This window comes from Pelodiscus sinensis, chromosome 16 (assembly GCF_049634645.1).
Source record: "Pelodiscus sinensis isolate JC-2024 chromosome 16, ASM4963464v1, whole genome shotgun sequence".
Taxonomy (NCBI): domain Eukaryota; kingdom Metazoa; phylum Chordata; order Testudines; family Trionychidae; genus Pelodiscus; species Pelodiscus sinensis.
In genome coordinates, this window is record NC_134726.1 from 33,394,549 (window position 1) to 33,413,271 (window position 18,723).

At 48.3% G+C, this 18,723-nt stretch overlaps 1 protein-coding gene across 4 annotated transcripts in view; it reads right to left on the reverse strand.

Annotated features, from left to right (window-relative positions):
• The window catches only part of RAI1 (retinoic acid induced 1), a 162,452-nt gene that overhangs the window by 87,503 nt on the left and 56,226 nt on the right, over positions 1 to 18,723 (reverse strand). For 3 of the 4 annotated variants that reach the window (XR_012896197.1, XR_012896196.1, XM_075899744.1), the window contains exon 2: positions 14,356 to 14,465. The exons of the other annotated variant lie outside the window; for it this stretch is intronic. The gene's annotated coding sequence lies outside the window, so the exon portion shown is untranslated. The remainder of the gene's footprint in view (positions 1 to 14,355; positions 14,466 to 18,723) is intronic. 4 annotated transcript variants of the gene reach the window in all.

Consider the following 18,723-nt stretch of genomic DNA (forward strand, 5'->3'; position numbering starts at 1 on the left):
CTTCCAGTGCGGCCCGGAGCCACTTCAGAAATTTTTGACATGGCCCCTGGCAAAAAATTATTGCCCCCCCTGAGCTAGACCAATTCAGATTGGAAATAAAGTGTACAGGGATCACAGTGAGAGTAATTAACAACTTACCAAGGGCTGTGGGGGCTTCTCCATCACTGGGCAACTCTTACATCAAGGCTGGATTTGCTCTAAGAATTATTTTGGGGAAGTTTGATGGCTTGTTAGGCAGCAGGTCGGTCCCTTCTGGATTTGGAATCTATGAATCTATGACAAAAGACAGAACAATCTTCCCCGGGAAACCAATTGCCATAGCAGAGGAATACTGCAAACAGCTGTACGTTGCCCCATCACACCAGGCTTTTTTCCCCCTGCTCCTCTGTTGAAAGTATTACATGTCCCTACAGAGCCGTCCTGCCATAAAAAGTTCTGGCTGGCCGCCCCGGGCCCCGTGTGTTGAGGGACCCTGTTGCAGCCGCTCCAGTCTTCCTATGGATGGGACAGTCCACTGTATTGAACCTGGCTGGGAGAGGGCGGCGGAACAGAGAGGGCTGCTGCACTGCTCTGTTTCCCAAGCTCCCGCTGCCGCGGTGAGTGCAGAAGGGGCCTCAGCCCCTCTGTTGCCCCACACCAGCCCCCTGGTAATCTCCAGGGTCGTGCAGCTCTGAGGAAGGGGCTTCAGGGAAGAGGTAAAAGGGGGAAGAGGGGAGCAGGGGTGGGTGTTGGGAGAAAGGGTGGAATGGGGGTAGGGAGAGGGCAGAGCAAGGGTGGGAAGAGGTGGGGAAGGAGCTGGGGGGTTGCCCCAGGCTCAGGACCTCCTAGGGCCACCCCCGTGTCCCTACACTGAAAGATCTACCACCGCAAAAGAAAAAGTTGCATACCGCCCCTCCCCCAAAGTTCAGTCACCTAAGCCGTGCCAGGTGCATACGGAAGAGGACTAGAAAGCAGCCCCATATGATTATCTTTGTTGTTAATCACACACAGAGTCACACGCGACCGTTCTTCCAGCAGCACTGGCCCGGATTCTCATCTCACTGAAGTCAACTCTCTCTGGCTTCAAAGGCACAGGACCCAGCACGGAAAAAAAAAAACAATTCACGTGAACTGGCTCGGCCCACGTACTGTGACGCTGGCTGCTCTAGCCACATGACAGACAGATATAGATACGTTAGTGCGTGGCAACGTCACTGAGACCTGCCGGTGACATCCTGGACTACAGCAGCTGTTACCTGAGTGAATAATCATCACACTTCGCATTTCCGCAGTCAAGGCTCTCAACATCATTTGCAAATATTCATGCTGCCGCACAATAATTCCAGTGTCACCAATACCAAGCCTTCAAATATCATGAGCCCAAGCCCAAAGCCAAAGCTCAGGATTGGCTCAAGAAACCCATGAGATTTTATTAAAATATAATAAATGTTGGGGGGGGAGGGGAGATTTTTTTTCCGGTTTTTGAGCTCTCAGGGGTTTCCACCTTCTTTCCTGCAGCCTTGAGGGCTAGAATTCTTTTTTTAATTGACAGCTGAGGGAGTCTAATGTAATCACCTGATTCCAGGAGCTGGGGATTTAATAAACCATTAAATCATGAGACCGCAATAAAATCGTGAGAGTTTGCAGCACCATCGGTCTACGATGCAGACTGTTCCCATTTTACAGACAGGAAAACTGAAGTACAGAACAGTTAAGTCATTTGCCCCAACCTCCCCACCCCCTCCCAAAAAAAAGTCTGCAGGAAAGTCAGAGATAGTACCTAGGGCTCCTGGTTGCTCTAAACCGTATCATTACTTCTTTCCCTGGGAAAAGAGTGCAAGGAGTGACTACAAACCTCTCAAGAATTCCTGCCATGTTAGAACGCAGCATGTGAGTTCATGGCTTGCACTCCCCGGAGTTCTTCTGCAAACTATTCCGTGCACATGATGTGTACAGCATATGTAATCAAAATCATAATACAGCAGTGTTCAAAACCCCATCTAAATGCAAATCTAATTAAGCTTTCTCCTGTCTGTTTGGCCAGACAAACTGCAGAAACTAGTTTAACCAAAACATGAGTTCAAATACGGTTCCTTAACACCAGTTTAACGTGTGGGAGGCCTATATGCCAGCCGCAGCATACAGCCACTCATGTCCCTGCAGACAGACACGTTCCTTGCCTTACCACTGCAGTGAAGCGCAGCACTGTCTTTCGCGCTCCCCTTCAAATGATAATTTATAACCCCTGACCTGCTTACCCCTTCTAAATCAACCTGATCAATAGAGAAATCAGACAATCCTTTTAAGAAACTAGCCCATCTGATCCTTCCAGCTAATGATCTCTGCTCTTCTTACAGCTGTTTGCAGATATGTGGCATAGACTGCTGAGGAGGGGAAAAAGGAAAAGGCTCTGAAAGCCATGGGCCAGATAATCCTCTCATTTACATCCTGAGTAAACTGGAAGTGAGGCCACTGACATCAATGGAATCATTTCTGATTTCCACAGGTGTAACTGAGAGGTGCAACTAGCCTGTTCCTTTATGAAAATGAGCACATAAGCTCCTCTCCCTGATCTATTAGGTGCTGTTCTGAACACGCCAGCAAACCTTATCTTAAATGCCAACTGCTGAGCTAAAGATTGCCTGAAACCCGCTTGCTCCTAAAATGCGCCTCCTAATCAATCGCTCAGTCCCTCCTGCAAACAGTTGTGAACTTTCCTTTCCAAGACCCACAAATGCCTCTTATCTTGGACTCATTCATCCCTGCTCCTCCTGCAAATTGAAATCTCTCCGGATGGCTTTGCATCATGTCCCCTTGCAAAGAAAACCCAGCGAAACAAAAACAAACCAACATCAACAGCATCCCATCACCAGCTGGCCTTCAGCTGCTTGCTCTCGGTGTCTAGAGCTGCACCTTAAAGACCTCCCACAGGGCCAGGCGCTAGGACTTTCTGCTCTGCATTTTATCAAGGGAGATCTTATAGTACAGCATCTCTTTCAGGGTAAGACCATTGGTATGCGATGTCCCCTCAGCCCAAATTACAGTGCCTGCAAACCACATTCCCTCTTGGGACCCTTTTATCTTTCTTTGTCTCTTTACCAAAAGGTTACAGGGACATCTACATTCTGCCCACATATTAACTAAAGCAGTTTGTTGGGAAAAAATGTACAGTGCAAACCATCCACTTCAGAACGTTAAAAAAAAATCAAATTCATATAATAGAACCTCTGTATGACTTGACTGTCCCAGCTGATGTTTATATTTAAGGACTAGGATTAACCAGCTAATATGGAAGCATCACAAAACCCTTTCCATCTTCACAGTAAATCAGCTCCTGAAACAACTGCACTCCATACGGTTCCTACTTCTTAGCTTTTTTTTTTTTTTTTTTTTTTTTGACATTTATTGCACCACCAGAAAACCAGCCAGAGGAGTGTTTTTCTCTCCTTCTTTCTATCCAATACATACTCCATCCCATACTCTGCCTGGGGCGGTTGGGTAGAGACTTCACTTATAATGTAGGCAATATAAGCAAAGACAGGCTTTAGCAGGCTGGCCAGGAGCCTGGCTCAGTCCTGGCTTGCACCAGGTCCAGGAGCACCTACCCTCACCGCAGGTCTGCATTTCAAGTGATATAGGAGCCAGGTGGGCAGGCAGTCCAGCTCACTCCTGGCTTGTGCCAGTTCTGGGAGCTCAGACCCCCCTGGACAGGGGCTGCTGGCAGCAGCACAGAGCAACACACAGGGGAGCTGGTTTTTAAACTGGCTCCCCCCGCGGACCAGCTCCCGCCTGGCACCCCATGCTGCGGCTTCTGATACACCCCAGGGGACTATAGAATAGTCGAGTAACCAGTAAGAATTCATGAGGTTAATCGACTATTCAATTAACCAACATTTCACATCCCGACACTGAAGTCAGTGGGGGGTTTGAGAACAGGATCAGATCCTTGTTCCTGTCCCCCCCGGAAAGTCACACACGCACACCTCATGGAGCGCTGCAGCGTTCAGTTTCTTTCAGTTTTGAGCCCCGAATGCACATGCAGAGCCCACGCCATTACGGACTGAACCTAAGCCCCCCCCATAGTTTCAATGGGATAGATAGCTCTTCACTTCCTGTTTTGCTCAGCAGTGTTACGAGCTTTCAAATGGCGTCTGTTTCCACTCAAGCAGCAGATGCATTTAAGCCGTGGAGGCAACTGTCGCTTGCCATTCAGAAGTTTCTGAAGCAAGCGGTCCTTTGGCGTGAAAGGTGCTGTAGAGATGCGACAGCAGAGCTCAGCCAAAGGAAACAGGCACGTTCACAAAATCCTACGGGGTATTGCTTTGCTAGACACTTGTGCTGGTCGCAGCCTGGAGGGAGACTAAGCTGACTCTGGCCGTTAGCTCGGCTCGGTAGCAGTCCAACGTCTTGGCCCTAGCTCAGGGTGAGGTTATCAACGGTCTTGTTCACAGGCCCAGGCCTTGCTCAGGGCAGGACAAGCAACAAAATAAAAGTTCAGGCCTTCTTCCGGCCAAGCAGCAGTTCAAGCCCCGGCTCAGAGCAGGCCGTCCAGAGTTTACATCTCAAGCCTGGCTGCAGGCCGTGTCACAGTTTATAGGCTCAGGCCTTTGGGCTGGGCAGGGCAGCTAACAGACAGGTCAAGGGGTGTGTGTGTGGGGGGTGTGTGTGTGTGTGTGTGCGCGTTAGAGAGAAGCCCAGGACTGTCTGCAGGCTGAGCCGGTGTGTGTGTGTGTGTGTGTGGGGGGGGGGTGGGGTCTCCTTGCTTTAGCGGAAAGCCGACAAGTGCAGAGGTTTTTGAACTGGGTGGGGGGGACCTGCCACCCAAGGTGAGGGATGGCAGGGAGGACGCTAGCCCCCCTGCTGCACTGCATCCCAGCCCAGGGCCCTAACAGACTGGGTCGGCTGGGATCCTGGCCGCCACATGCCAACCAGGTCACAGGGTCAGCAGGGATCCTGGCCACAACACGCTGCCCGGATGATCTCCTCAGCTGGCCCTAGGTCGGCTACCCCTGGGTTGCTTCCTGGGCTCAGCTTCTGCTCCTCAGGGTCCACTGGGGATGGTGATGTTGGCAGAGTGTCCGTGGGCCCTGGGTCCGGGTCAAGCAGCAGTCCTGGCGGTGCAGCCCAGTCTCGGGCCTGCAATGACCGTGGCAGCCTCGGCCAGTCTTCCAGGCCCCGCGGAGGCTCAGGCCAGTTCTCCCGTCTAGAGAAATGCAGTTCCTCCCTGAGAGTTTGGGCAGAGCATCTGGCCTGCTCAGCCACTGGCTCCAACTGAGGTCAGAGCGCCTGCTTTTATACTTCCTGCTCGGCTTTCCTGTTTCCTGTGGGCGGGGCTGGGTTGCTCTGGCACCGCCCACCAGAGGTTCTTAAGGTGTCCTTCTCCTTCCAGCTCAGAGGGAGGCCAAGCTGACTCACTACAACTATATACCGTGGGCCCCAGGATCAAAGACAAAGGGAGGAAAGGAGTTGCTATGGTATTATTACAGAGCTAGCTTAACGGTCGTATGAAACATCAATAAAATCACCTAAACGCTTCCTTTGGCAGCTATTGCCATTATGCTAGGATTCTTGTTCATCTGCTTTGCTTGCAACCTCTCGGGGTCAGGGCACTTTGTCCAATACCTGGTATAATGCGGCCCCTATCCTCACTGCTGCAGTAGGACAATAACAGCACAGATGAGGTGTATAGAACAACCCATATTGAATAGCAATGATTATTCCCTTTTTCTGGCTTCAGAAGGGAGATGACTCCATCGGACCATGTTATTAACATCTGCAGGGGAAATTTCCTCCGCTCTCCAACAGTAGGTGCCCAGATTGATTTCAAATACAGGCAGTCCCCAGGTTACGTACAAGATAGGGACTGTAGGTTTGTTCTTAAGTTGAATTTGTATGCAAGTCAGAACTGGTACATATTGTAGGGGAAACTCTAACCAAACATTTCTCCAGAGCTCAGTTTTATTCTCCCACACCTCACTTCCCTCAGTCCTTTATTCTCAAGCTGAGGTGTCTGCTGAGAAAAGCCGCTCCTTGTCTCCCTGGTCTGCTGGAGGGGGGGCGCTAGCTTCCCATCTCCCTAGTCTGCTGGGGGGAAGCAACTAGTGTGGGGTTGCCTCACCCCGTTTGTAAGTAGGGATCTGATGTTAGTCGGATCCATGTAACCCGGGGACTGCCTGTAGATCACTCCCTGCATTCCTACTGAAGCCTTAAAGATCTCATCACTTAACTCTAATTTACAAGCCTACCTCCAAAATCCGGCTTCATCTTCATGAGCTGGACCAGCCCAGGGTCTCTTCCGGAGCATCAGTTCTGCAAGGCCTTCATTTCTCTTTTCCATCTCTTTCAGGGACTGCTTTACTTGCTTTTGTCTGCTCTTGGTCATCTTCCTTTGCCTGCCTCATCTCTTCTCTCTGTCCTATTTTCTCTTTATCTCCTTGCTTTCTTTCACATTTTTCCCCCTCAATGGCATTAGCCCTTGCTCGGAAGCCAGATAATAGAGAGACAGAGGATGCTAATACCAAACAGTCTTAAAATCTGACACGTCATACGGGGCAATACCATTCTGTGGATCAAATCACAATAGTCCCAGTGAATTACAAAGTATTAGAGGACTCTGCTGTTGTGTCTCTCATATAGCAATCGTCATGGTGAAGGACATGGTATTATAGGACTATACTTTTCTCTGGCTTACACAGCTACAGCCCCGGTGAAGGCCCATGGCATTACAGAACTACACTGTTCTAGAGATCAGCTAGCAATAGTCATGGTTTTATAGGACTGTTTCTGTGTATACAGAAACAGCCATGGTGAAGGTCACGCTATTTGGCGAATACAGTGTTTTGTGACCCATATCTAAACAGTCACAGGGAGAGATACAGTATTACAGGATTATATTATGACCTTCCTCCCTTCTCAGCACTGAGTAAGGTGTATGCACATTTGCTAGGCATTAATTTTAGTAGTCAACAGTCAGAACCATATTTAAAACAATCATTCTTGTCTACTGAACGTAGTCTTACATGTTCATTTGCATGACAGCCTTGTCTACACGGGGACATGGTCTAGAACAGCTCTTGCAGATCAGCTCCTCATGTGAACATTCCATTCTGGAGAGAAGTAACTTTTGTCCTGGAATAAGAGTCCACATGTGGTACCCCACAGGGAGCAAGTGTGGAGTAGCCAAAGGGAGGTTTAAAATAAATGAAGACCAGTCGCACAATATTGAAATGTCTCCCAATATCCCAGTAGCTGGGACTACTGTTCTATACAAACACAGACAGTGAACACAACAGCAAGTTTTAGCCATGATGATAAATGCACCAAAAAAGGTATCCCCTGGTGAGACATCAAGCAGTGACTAACAATGGAGATGCAATTACAGGGAAGGAAGCAAAGTCTGATTGTAAGAAAGTTGAAAAAAAAAAAACCTCATGGGGTTTTATTGAGGACGATATTCCAAATTAAAATGAAACCAGCCCTGTTTCATCTCAGGTTTTGTGCGAGCATAAAACCTGGGGCTAACTAGAGGTGAGCCCATTTGCACCACGACTGATTTTGGCCCACATTTGTCGGGTAGAGCCATGCACTCCAGAGAAAGACAAAGTTCCCATTGAACTCAATGGGAGTTCTTTTTGCATCGGAACTGCAGGTAGGTCCAGGTCTATTATGCAACAACACGCACATATTCTCATTGGTAGGTGAGTGGTGTAAACCATGTATGGCTTGACATATTCATGCATAGTTATACTGCGTTAGACCTAATGACATAACAATTTGTGATTTTTGGCTTTGCCCTCCCACTGGAGTAGAATGCAGCAATGGCAAATAGATCTGATTAACCCTTGTTTCGAACAAAGCATCACTGCAGTACATACCAAACACTACATACTGGGCCAAATTAATCTCCACCGTACCTCCACTGACTTCAACAGAAGGATTTGTCTCATTCTTTAAATATAACGATGCCTAATATTTTTATATACAACCAAATGCTACCAACAGCTATGTATCTTTCCATAGTATTTTAATATATGGCACCATCCATTTCTTTTATGCTTGTGATTAGATTAACCAGATAGATCATCTATTTGTCTATCCAACTATTTTCTGTATCCATCCATCTAGCTAGAGGAGAGGAATTTTATTGTTCACTCGCGAGTGTCCTGTAAGCAAGCGAGATGATAACAAAACTGTTTCAATCAAGGCAGTCATTTTAATTACCAGGTGGACTGGAACCTCTTATGGATTGGTCTTCTTGGGGACAAAAAGGAAGGAATCTCTTTAAGATTTGAGTTTGCCTTGCTGTTTTGGTTCTCCCCTTTCTACCAGTGTATCTTCAATCTTGAACACTGCATAAAAGGGAGAACTGCTTGATCTTTTGCCTTGACTTTTGCTAAGAGAGGGGCACATAATAAAGTGTTTTCTTCTTTTAAACATTTGAGACCACCTTTTCCACAGGGGAGGAGTGGGATGGGGAGATGTAGAAGTTCAGAAAGGATAATTCCCCCTCCCTTCCTGCTGTGAAGCAAAGGCTATTGACACCTTCCTTGCAGCCTGGCTGTTCCCCAAGGGCAGGGAGTTGAAAGGTTCACCTACTTCAAGTCATAAGTAATGCAGCAGGAAGCTCTAGTGTATTGTAGGCACACAGCTAGGGTCCACCATCACGTCCTTTGCAATTGCTCCTTACCCTGCATCCTCCTCCTATTCCGTGGGGCTGGGGCAGAGGACAAGGTCTCTCTCTCTCAGTGAGTGTAATGCAGGAACTTCACAGGTGCTGACTGAATACAATTACTGCCTGCAGCAAAGGCTCTCTTTTTCCTTCCCACTCTTCTCACTTGTTTTCTTCCATGCAGCCGAGTGCGCGCCTTCCGAGACAGACAGGGACTGACAGAATGTCAAAATTTGCACTGCCCCTGTGGCTTTTAGTGATCCCTTTGCTGGGGCAAGGCAGCATGCATCCTGGTCCAGTGACAAGAACTTGGCTCTCTCAAAAAACCCAAAAGTCCCCCCTCCTGTTTCAATCAGGGAGGTGCACTTAAACCACAAGCAGCTTTCTCCTCCCAGCCTCAGCCTGCTTGTGCTTTATTGATGCTTTCAAGACGCTAAAGGAGGAGAGAGAGTGCAAAGTAGCAAAAGGGGAAAGAAAGGGTTCTTCTTGTCCAAATAATCTGCCCTTCTGTGGATTAAGATCTCAGAGGGCCTGACAAACATGTATTGCCTACCTCAGGCCTAATTAAGTGCTACTGTGCCCATCTGACAGCTGGGGAAACTGAGATACAGAACAGTCAAGCAAGTTGCTCAAGATCACTCAGAGAGTCAGCAGCCCGGCCAGGAATAGAATATATGAGTTCTCCCTGCAGCCACAAGAGATATGGAGAGCCAAAAACTGGCCTTTTTAAAGTCAACCGGAGTTTAGCTATTGATTCAAGTTTGGCCTTCATCAAAAAATAATCAAGAGCTGTTAAAGGTAAGGTTCTTGTAGGTACCTACGGCAATCCTCACAGGCGATTTCAGGCAGGTTCCAATGAGAAGTTTTTCTATACTGAACTATAGTGATGCTCCTGCCATGAGGGCAGGGGACTGGACTCGATGACCTCTCGAGGTCCCTTCCAGTCCTAGTGTTCTAGGATTCCATGAAAAGTGGTGTTTCCCCATCGGTGTCAAAAGTCGATCAAATGGCTTTTCCCATCCCATCTAGGCTTTTCCCATCCAGGAGAGAAACAGCACCTTCCCTCTATCTTCTATACACCAACAGCTAGAATTCATCCCGCAGGGAAGGAGTGGTGTCCTGGAGGTGACAGCAGAAGATTAAGAACCAGGACTTGGGGTTCTCCTCCTGCTGTGTCACTAGTTCAGCATGTAACCCTTGGCAAGTTTCTAACCCTCTGAGCCTCTGCCTGCCCCATCTATACCATGGGTGTAACGCTAGCCTGCCAAATAGGAAGGCTGAGAGCCTCAAGGCACGCCTCTTCAGTCTGGTAAAGACATTACACCATGGGAGAGCTCGCCTGTCGGCATAATAAAACCAACTCACACCAACATAGTGCTGTCCACACAGGCCCGTGTGTCCATGCAACCTGTGTCTCTGGGAGGGCGAGGAGGTTTATTCATATCCCTGAGTGACGTAAGTCACCCCAACACAAGCTTTAGCGTTTGCCAAATGCTTTGAGATGGTCACACGACAGGCACGAAGGGCTGTTATTTTGTATAGCAGTGCCAGACATTACACCCAATTGTAGATCGGGATACCCTGTACTGGAAGGATCGGGACCAAAGAAAACAGAATCTGTAGTTTCGGACACGTCACTGTCAATATGCAACTCTTTAAGTGAGCGGACGTCTAGGCGAACTACTTTCCCTTCATTCTAAACCTACCTAGCCATGGTATTCCTAAGGTCCCCATCGTCCTAGCGTTTGCGCACCAACTTTTCCCCTTCTCCCTCTGTTATGCAAGTGTGCAGCCTTGCAAATTATAAATACCACAGAGCAAGAGCTCACTGCTCTCCTGATTTTTAAATCTACATCTTAATTGCAGCCCTAGAACTAGGGATGTAATAGCGTAGTTGATTAACCGATAAGAAAAAGCTTATAGGTTAATGCTATAGATTACGCCCGGCAGTAAATTCTTTAGCAGGCTAGCTAGCAGCCGGGCTCAGTCCTGGCTTGCACCAGGTCTGGGACTTACCCCTGGGGTGGCTCTGCATTTAAAGTGTATTAGCAGCCAGGCAGACAAGCTCAGTTCTGGCTTGTGCCGGGTCCAGGAGCTTAGCACCACCGGGACAGAGGCTGCTATTACCCTGCGCTGCTGCCTCTATCAGAGGCAGCCACGTGGAGAGGCAGGGGGCTCCTCGGGAGTGGGGCTGGAGCGCCACGGCTGCCGGCCCCACCCCTGGGGACTATAGAATAGTCGAATAACCAATAAGAATGAAAGAGGTTAATGGACTATTCAATTCACTGATATTTAACATCCCTACCTAGAACAGTGGTTTTTGGCCCACAGCAACTCTGCTCAATGCAGACCTTTCCGCAGACCACCAGCCAACCACCCATGATGACAAAATGGGTGCAGGAGGGGGTGGGAGTGCAGGATCTGGCTGGGAGGCAGGGTTCAGAAGTGGGCTGAGGGTGGGGGATAGTGGGAGGCTGGGTGCAGGAGTGGGCTGGGGGTCTGGCCGGGAGGTAGGGTGCAGGAGCGGGGTGGGGGTATGAGAAGGAGGGAAGGTGCAGGAGTGGGATGGAGGTGCAGCCTCATGGTGCTCCAACCTCTCGGGGTGCCCACTGCAGGGCGGGGGAGCCCTGAGCACACAGCCCACCTGCAAGACGCTCGGACCACACTCTGAGAACCATCGCCCTAGAAGTTTTTAAGCGGCGGGAGAAGAACAAAAGCAGAGTGGGGCTTAAGAATGGGCACACCTGGAGTCTTATCAGGCAAGCCCTTCCGCCACATGGAACCCAACCAGCACAGTCCCTGCGTTCTGATGCTCAGGAGATGCCAGTTCAGTTCTCAGACCTGGCCCTGTGTTGACCCAGAGAGGCTAAGGGGATGGAAATGAGAAGGAGACTCAGGGGCCATCTCTGGCTTATTAAGGAGCACAACTACCAGGCATCTTAGGGGATCCCATTGCAGAAACCAGCCAACGGGAGCTGCCTCGGCCGTGCTTGCTGTGCAGGCAGTGCGCAAAGTACTTCTCCCCCTCCCAGAGGTGCACGGCCTGCAGAGGGCACATGGTCCCTGCAGCCAGCCACTTTGAGCGGTGCGAGAGGGCGCAGAAAGCAGGAAGCCTGCCTGAGGGTCCTGCTGGGCTGCTGGCTGGGCGCCACCTAGGTAAGCGCCTCCTGGCCAGAGCCTACACCTGGCACCCCCGTCCCTCCCTCCCCCCAACTCTCTGCTCCCCCCCTGCACCTTGCCCCAGGTCACAACCCAAACCCTTTGTTTCCCCACATCTGCACCCATTCCCTTCTCCAACACTGAATCCCAATCCCCTGCCTCAGGTCACAGCCGCCTCTCAGACTGTACACCCCTCCTGAACCCTGTCCCCCCTTCCTGCTCCCAAATCCCCTGCCCCAGGTCTCAGTCTCCTCCTTCACCCAAATGCCCTTCTTCACCCCAGTCCCCTACCCCAAGACCCCACACTTCTCCGTTCCTATCATGGAAGAGTGCAGCCCTTGACTACTTAACCAAATTCTTGGAGTGCCTCCCCCATAAAAAATGATTGCCCATCCCTGGTGTAGACAAAGCCTTCGCCTACTTTTAACCCTTTAAATGCTGGAGTTATCTTCCCAGGGCAGGGTGTCTCTTAGCTGAATGTTGCGCGTGAATCAGAAAACGCCAAGCCTATTCTAATGGAATCCTGCCTTCATACTGGGATGCTTACACTGAAGAGAAGCCCTACCTGTGTACAGGAGCACCTTACCTGCCAGGGGCCAAATAGGAGGTATAAAAATAGCATGCAACTCTCACACAAAAAAACCCCCAATAAAAAGCCAGACCAAGACAGGGATAACAAACGCAGTAATCAGTAAAGACTATCCCAAGAGGCTGTAAGTTCTTCAATTAGAGCTCTCATTATAGGCCTAGAAACTCTACTCTTTTCTGTACGGCTAACACATTTTTTTTTCTTTTCAAGAAAAAAAGGGAGGGAGGGGGAAAGCAGAGGCACGCTGCATCTTTAATGCAACAGACAGCTCTGCTGAGATTCACTTTGGCTCTTATTTCGACTTTCATCTAAAAGAGCTGCCCAGGGAATCCATTAAGTCCAATTTAAATCGACTCTCCGCCCCCAAGCTTTCTCCCCGCCCTGCCCACTCCCCCAGACTCTCCTCCCCTTGGAAACAAACAAACAAAACAAGTGCGGGAAGAGAGGGGAGCGTGCAGAATTTTTTTTTTTAATTTTATTTTGAAAGATGCACTCCAAGCAGTACGCTTCTCCCAGGGCACTGAACAGATTTTAACTGCTATGCAAAAATTAAATCCAAGAGAGCAGTGGCCACACTTGGATAATGTCTTAATATCGCCCCTGCCACATTTCTGCGGCTGGTAAGGTTTCAAAGTCTATGGACTCATGTTATAGTTGTGCTCTCCCCGACTCCCTAATTTTCACATATGTTTTCTCTTCTGGGCTTTTTTTTTTTTTTTTTTTTTAATTGCTGTGTGCTGGCTTTGTTACAATACCAGCCAGTAAAGTTTGAATGGATATCATCTCATGGACCACTTTGGTTTTCCACTGCCAGTTTGACAATTGCAGAAATCATTCTTTGCATTCAGAAAAATCAAATTCCATTCCCCCCCCCCCCCACACACGCCCCTGTGAGCTGCTCCGTAATGATAGAGAACGGACAGCCCCCACCCCCCGGCTGTCATGTACTACACGGTCATTCAAGCGCTGCTTCTGTAGTATAAGCACTTTTCCAATCCCCCCTCCCCCAACACACACATATGAATAGGATGCGACACAGAATTTGTTTTCAATCATTGGCATTTCTTTACTTAAAACAAAAGCGTTCTCTCTCTCTCTCACTCTCTCTCTCTCTCTCTCTCTCTCTCTCACACACACACACACACACACACACACGCACGCACACTGAAAAGTGAAATCTCTTTAAGGGAGCTGTGAGTTGTTGGGGTTGTTTTTTTAATGACAATGGAGGGATTTTGTATAAATTTGCCATGGGAAAGAGAGAGCCGGAGAGCATGTGAAAGTCCCACCGAGGGGGTTTCCGAACACCCAGCCAGATGTGCAAATCCTGGGATTACTCACATCTCTGCTAGAACAATGTTTTCTGGCAGGCGAGCGTGATGCACACCAAATCAACGGAAGACAACAAATCAAAGCAGAGTTCGCACACAAAGACAACAGCAATGATTGTGGGACACGGAGGCTCATCAATGCGGGAACTTTGTAAAGTAGAAAAACATGCACATGAATAACTAACGTTAAAGAAACCTCGTTGACAAACCTCACTCCCATATTCACTTACAAACCCCAGCGGTGGATTTTTTTTATTATTCCAACTTCCGAAAAGTGGGAGTCAGGATGAGCGAAATGAACAAATCTCTTTCGTACATGTCCAGACCCAAATCTGCTAAATTTAAGCCATACCTTTGTGCAGATGCCCATTACCAAGAAAGTCCCCAGATATTTGCAACAAATCCAACCCTCTTTGTTAATTATAAAACAAACAAACAAACCAAACCCCAACTGCTGCAAGCAGGACTCAAACTCTGCAATGCCAGAGATGTACGTTGCGGTCTCATTGGTAAGGGTGGCAAGTTGCACGAGAGAAAAATAAATCGGGGAAAAGCGCTATAAATTCCCACAGAGCATTCCGCAGACCCTCCAGTAAAAAAAGGCACAAAGAGATAGCTTGTAACGATACCTGTAATTTTTTGTGCTCCTCTCTCTCTCTCTCTCTCTCTTTCACTCTCGCGGGCTGTCTCTCTCTCTCTCTCCTCCTCCTCTTCCAGAACACAGTAGCCAGATTAGATCCTTAGGAAAAAAAAATGTGAGAAATAGCACAATTTTTTTTTTCTTTCCTTCTCAGCAACCCTTCTAAGCTCCTTCAGTAGCCATTATTCATGGACCACTGGGGGATATAAGGTAATTAGAAACGGCCCTATAGCATCCAGCCTGAAAATTTAATGCCAGTGGTAGGAGTGGTTGGGGGTTTGGCTGCGGGCTGCTACAGCAGACAGGAGAGTGCTTTGGTGGAGCTAGGGAAGAGGTGAGGGCTGGGGGGGGGGGGGAGGGAAGGGAAGGAAAAGACGGGAAGGTGGTTCGTCCGATCTCTGATAGAGACGTCAGGTCATTGGGCAGGATGGCAAGAGATGCAGAGAGGAGCTAGTGACAGTGTGTGTCTTTTTATTATTATTATTATTGAGTGGGTAGCAGGCTTGCTTGCCTGTGTGATCTATGCTAGGTTTGTGTGTGTGTGTGTGAGTGTGTGTGTGTGTGCGCGTGTTTGTGCCAGGAATAGCAATCAGCAGCAGAAGCAGCACACAGAGCACAAAAATGCCATCATGCAGGGTCAACAGAAAGCTGCAGACTTTTTTTTTTTTTTTGCTTAATCCTCGGGGGGGGGGGGGGGGAGAGAAAAGGAGGAAGGAGGTTGCTGATTCCTTTATAGGTTTTCATTTTTCTTTCCTCAGTCTCAAGCGATCACATTCACAAAAAACAAAAACAAAAACCCACCCACCCCAAACATCCCAGTCCTGAACTAAACCTGCATGAGAGAGATACAGAGCAGTCTTGGGGTCTGAGGCTGTATTTGATTTTTGAATGCAATGATCACAGAGGTGGACGCGGAAGGTAGCTGGGAAAAGAAAGAGCAAGGGTGGGGGCGGAGGAATGAGAACAAATCACACCTGCAGCTTTTTCTGTTCTGCATAGCCAGCTGCAGCCAAGGCAGTGACTGACAGGAAAAAATACAGAAGCTTGGACTCCAAGCTTTGTGCATCTGTTGGGATTTAGGTAGATGGTGGCTGGCAAATTAGATCTGACGGCAGCTAATCTCTTTGCGTGGTCGTTTTAGGTTTTGCTTTTGGAACAAGGGAAGGGGAACATTAACAAAGAGCAATCCTTCCCCAAGCCCCTCTTCTAAATGAACAATCGTGAGAAAAACAAGGACATTAGGCGCTGCCAAGTTAAAGGAAATCACAGAGCCCTACGACCTCGCCTAAAGGAAGCTCAGTGGCCCTATCAAAAGTTTCAAAACCAGAAGAATCACCATGATATGACAGACCGCTGCCCCCCCAAAGCCAAATGTTCTGCTTCTGTCTGAGTCCCCCTCCCATGCTGGATACCCCAGAGGACGTGATAAAACCCTCTTAATACAGTTCTTTGGAGAATACTCTCCCTTGGGAAGAATGGGGACTCCTGCCTGACCCCAGCCAGTGATCAGACCCTGAAGCATGAAGATTGATATCCCTTTCTGCAAATGCTACTTCAGCTTTTTTAACCTTACTAAATTAGTCACCTCAATAATATCCCATGGCAGCAAGTTTCATGCTGTGCTTTACGTAAAAAAGCATTCCCTTGGATCCATTTCCAGTCTATTGGCTTTTAATTTCACATGATTTAATTTCACGTATTATTGACTTATGGGGAAGAGTATATTGGAGCCCTTTTTTCACTATTATTTTTTGTATATATTCAGAGGTTAAACAATAAATAAAGATCAATCCTCATAAGACGACCAAGGTTTCACTACTAGTGTTCCATAGTCATTTAAAATAACTCCTTCCAATTTCTTTTTCTTTGGAACAGTTCTTTTCACAGCAGTCTTCTCCCCTCCCCCACAAGAGTGCTCCTAGCTCCAGACCCAGTTGGGGTGGTTTATTCCTTCACATAATATAACAAATCTGTGGTCAGTTAGGACTTCACAATGTTTTATATCCCAGGCAGTCAGAACTTGCAGACAACGGTGAGGCTAGAAGTCAGATCCTCTTAATCCAAAACCAGAGCTCCCTTCCTATTACTTTACCTGAAAGAAAATCTCCTTTAGTGCTTAGCAGCAGAAAGCAAAAGTCAGAAGGCAAATTAAAACCAGCCCACATTTACCATCATGATTTCAGAGGGGTTGCCTCATGATTTTTTGTTGCTTTGGTCGGCAATACTGACTATCATCCAACATTGCTTACCCATTAACATACTGGCACGGTAGCTATGTTAACGATACGTTACTGCTGTTCCAGCTCAATCTAATGGAAGTTTGGCTGAGCAAAGGCGGCCTCTTAGGCCCCCTGCCTATCAGGGTCTTTACTTTCTTCTTTACCTCCTTCAGTGCCCCCAAGCAATTAATATCATCCAGCTATGAGCAATGCCTGGTGGGGGGGCACCTCTTTTCTGGAGTACTGCTCAAGCAACCCACGGAGCTATCAAACAAAGCCCCCCCTTTATTTTCAAGATCTTGCCACAGTGGGTTAAGGATTCTCTGGCTTGCCACGGTCTGTGGCTTGCACCAAGCAAATGAACACCACCTCCAAGCTACCATGAACACAGGGAATAAGAAGACAATGTGCGAGGTACAGAAAGACCTGTCTCCCAGCTATACACTTATCACGGCCCCTCCCTTTCCTTCTGGCCACTTGTTCCACACCCATCTCTAGAGGGCAGGGTTCACTAGGCTAATAAAAGGCAAAAGCATCCCTTTAAAGTAATACACCCCGATACAATGTTAGTACTCAAGCTGCTAGAACAATGCCACTGGAGTCCTGTCAGTGTCTCTCCTTCGTCACCTACAAACAGAGATTGCCCTGGTATGATCTGCTGATCTGGGAGGAGCTGCTCTGAGTTTCCCAGATACTGAATTCATTTCTTACCATTTGTCTTTAAGCTGTGTGGCCAGTGTTCCCTGAAAGCTCAGTGCTTGGGTAGCCACCCAGGAGAGATTCAAATGCTGCCCAACTGATCAGCAGAGCGCCCCCAGCCAGCAGCATGTGTTTCTACCCGTGGTGCACATCACTCGTGACTTGGTGCACATCACAAAATTTATTCTGTACATGGGTGGAAAAAAATTGGGAGAACATTGGTTCTGCACATTTCCTCTTCAACTCTAGTTTACACCTAATCTCAAAGCTGCCATTCTAGTCTGTTACCATCACTCGGTCTGGATTTCTTTTTTCTGAGGGATACTTTCTTGGCTTGAATTAACCCCCGTATCTTGCCGTTTCACAGTACTGTTCACCTCTTGTCCTTTTGATTCCTTCTTGGTGAATATTCAGACCTTCTCTGACTCCCATAAACTATACTTTGTAGCTTCCAAGCTGCTCTTATGGGTTTTCATTTCCTATCTTTGTCCTTCAGACTTGTTTTCCGCTAGCGTCCTCATTTTGGGGGGAAAAAACCCACCTCTCACGGAGTTAACTCTGGTATGACCGGAGCTGCAAGGATATTGGAACTGAATTATCAGTGGCCACTGTTATCTGTGGCCCAGTCACACCTTATGTCTTGGGCCAACACTTCCGCATGACTCAGAATTAGGTCAACGGTCACCTCTCCTCTTCCAGAACAAGCTGTTACATGAACCAACAGCTTGTGATCTTGAGAAACTGTTTCTCCATACCACGTCCTCAGGTGACATTCAGTTGATATTCACGGAGCTAAGAGCCACCCTTTTTTTGCTGCTCTGACTAGATTTTGTCCGCGCCGTGACTTCTCCCAGCACTCTGTATTCACCGCCCCCGTTCCGATCCAGAGGTGGACGGCACAACTCACGGGTTCCCTCACCTGCAACTTACATCTGCAGGGAGTCAGCCTCGTGACGACACGTTTGTTCCCCCCCCCCCCTCCCCGAAAGACTTCATGTGGCTCATTTGTGTAGCTCGGTGACCAAGCCTACTTTTCCTGGAGAGCTAGGAATCACATCACCCTGATGGCGATACCGCAGATTTCAGAAATGCCTTTTATGTCCAGGCTGGTGCAACTCCTCCCTTGGCTTTGAAGCTTCTCACACTGCAAAGTCCCCATTTGCAATCTTTATTTGGAATCATCTGCCCGGATTGGTCTTCCTGGACCCCCTCCTTCACCCCCAGTCACGGTCTTCTTCTCTGCCTTCCACCGCAAATTCTCTGCTCCAACATGAGTGCGCCTCAAGAGATGCTGCCTCTCCCCCAGCTTCTCATTTTCTGTGAGCAGCCAAGCTCTCAGCTGACTCCAGGGGAGACTTTCTGCTCAGCCTGTCTCTTCTTCCATGGGGTTCCCCTATGTCTAATCAACTCAGTTCTCACGCACCATCTTCCCTCTCGGT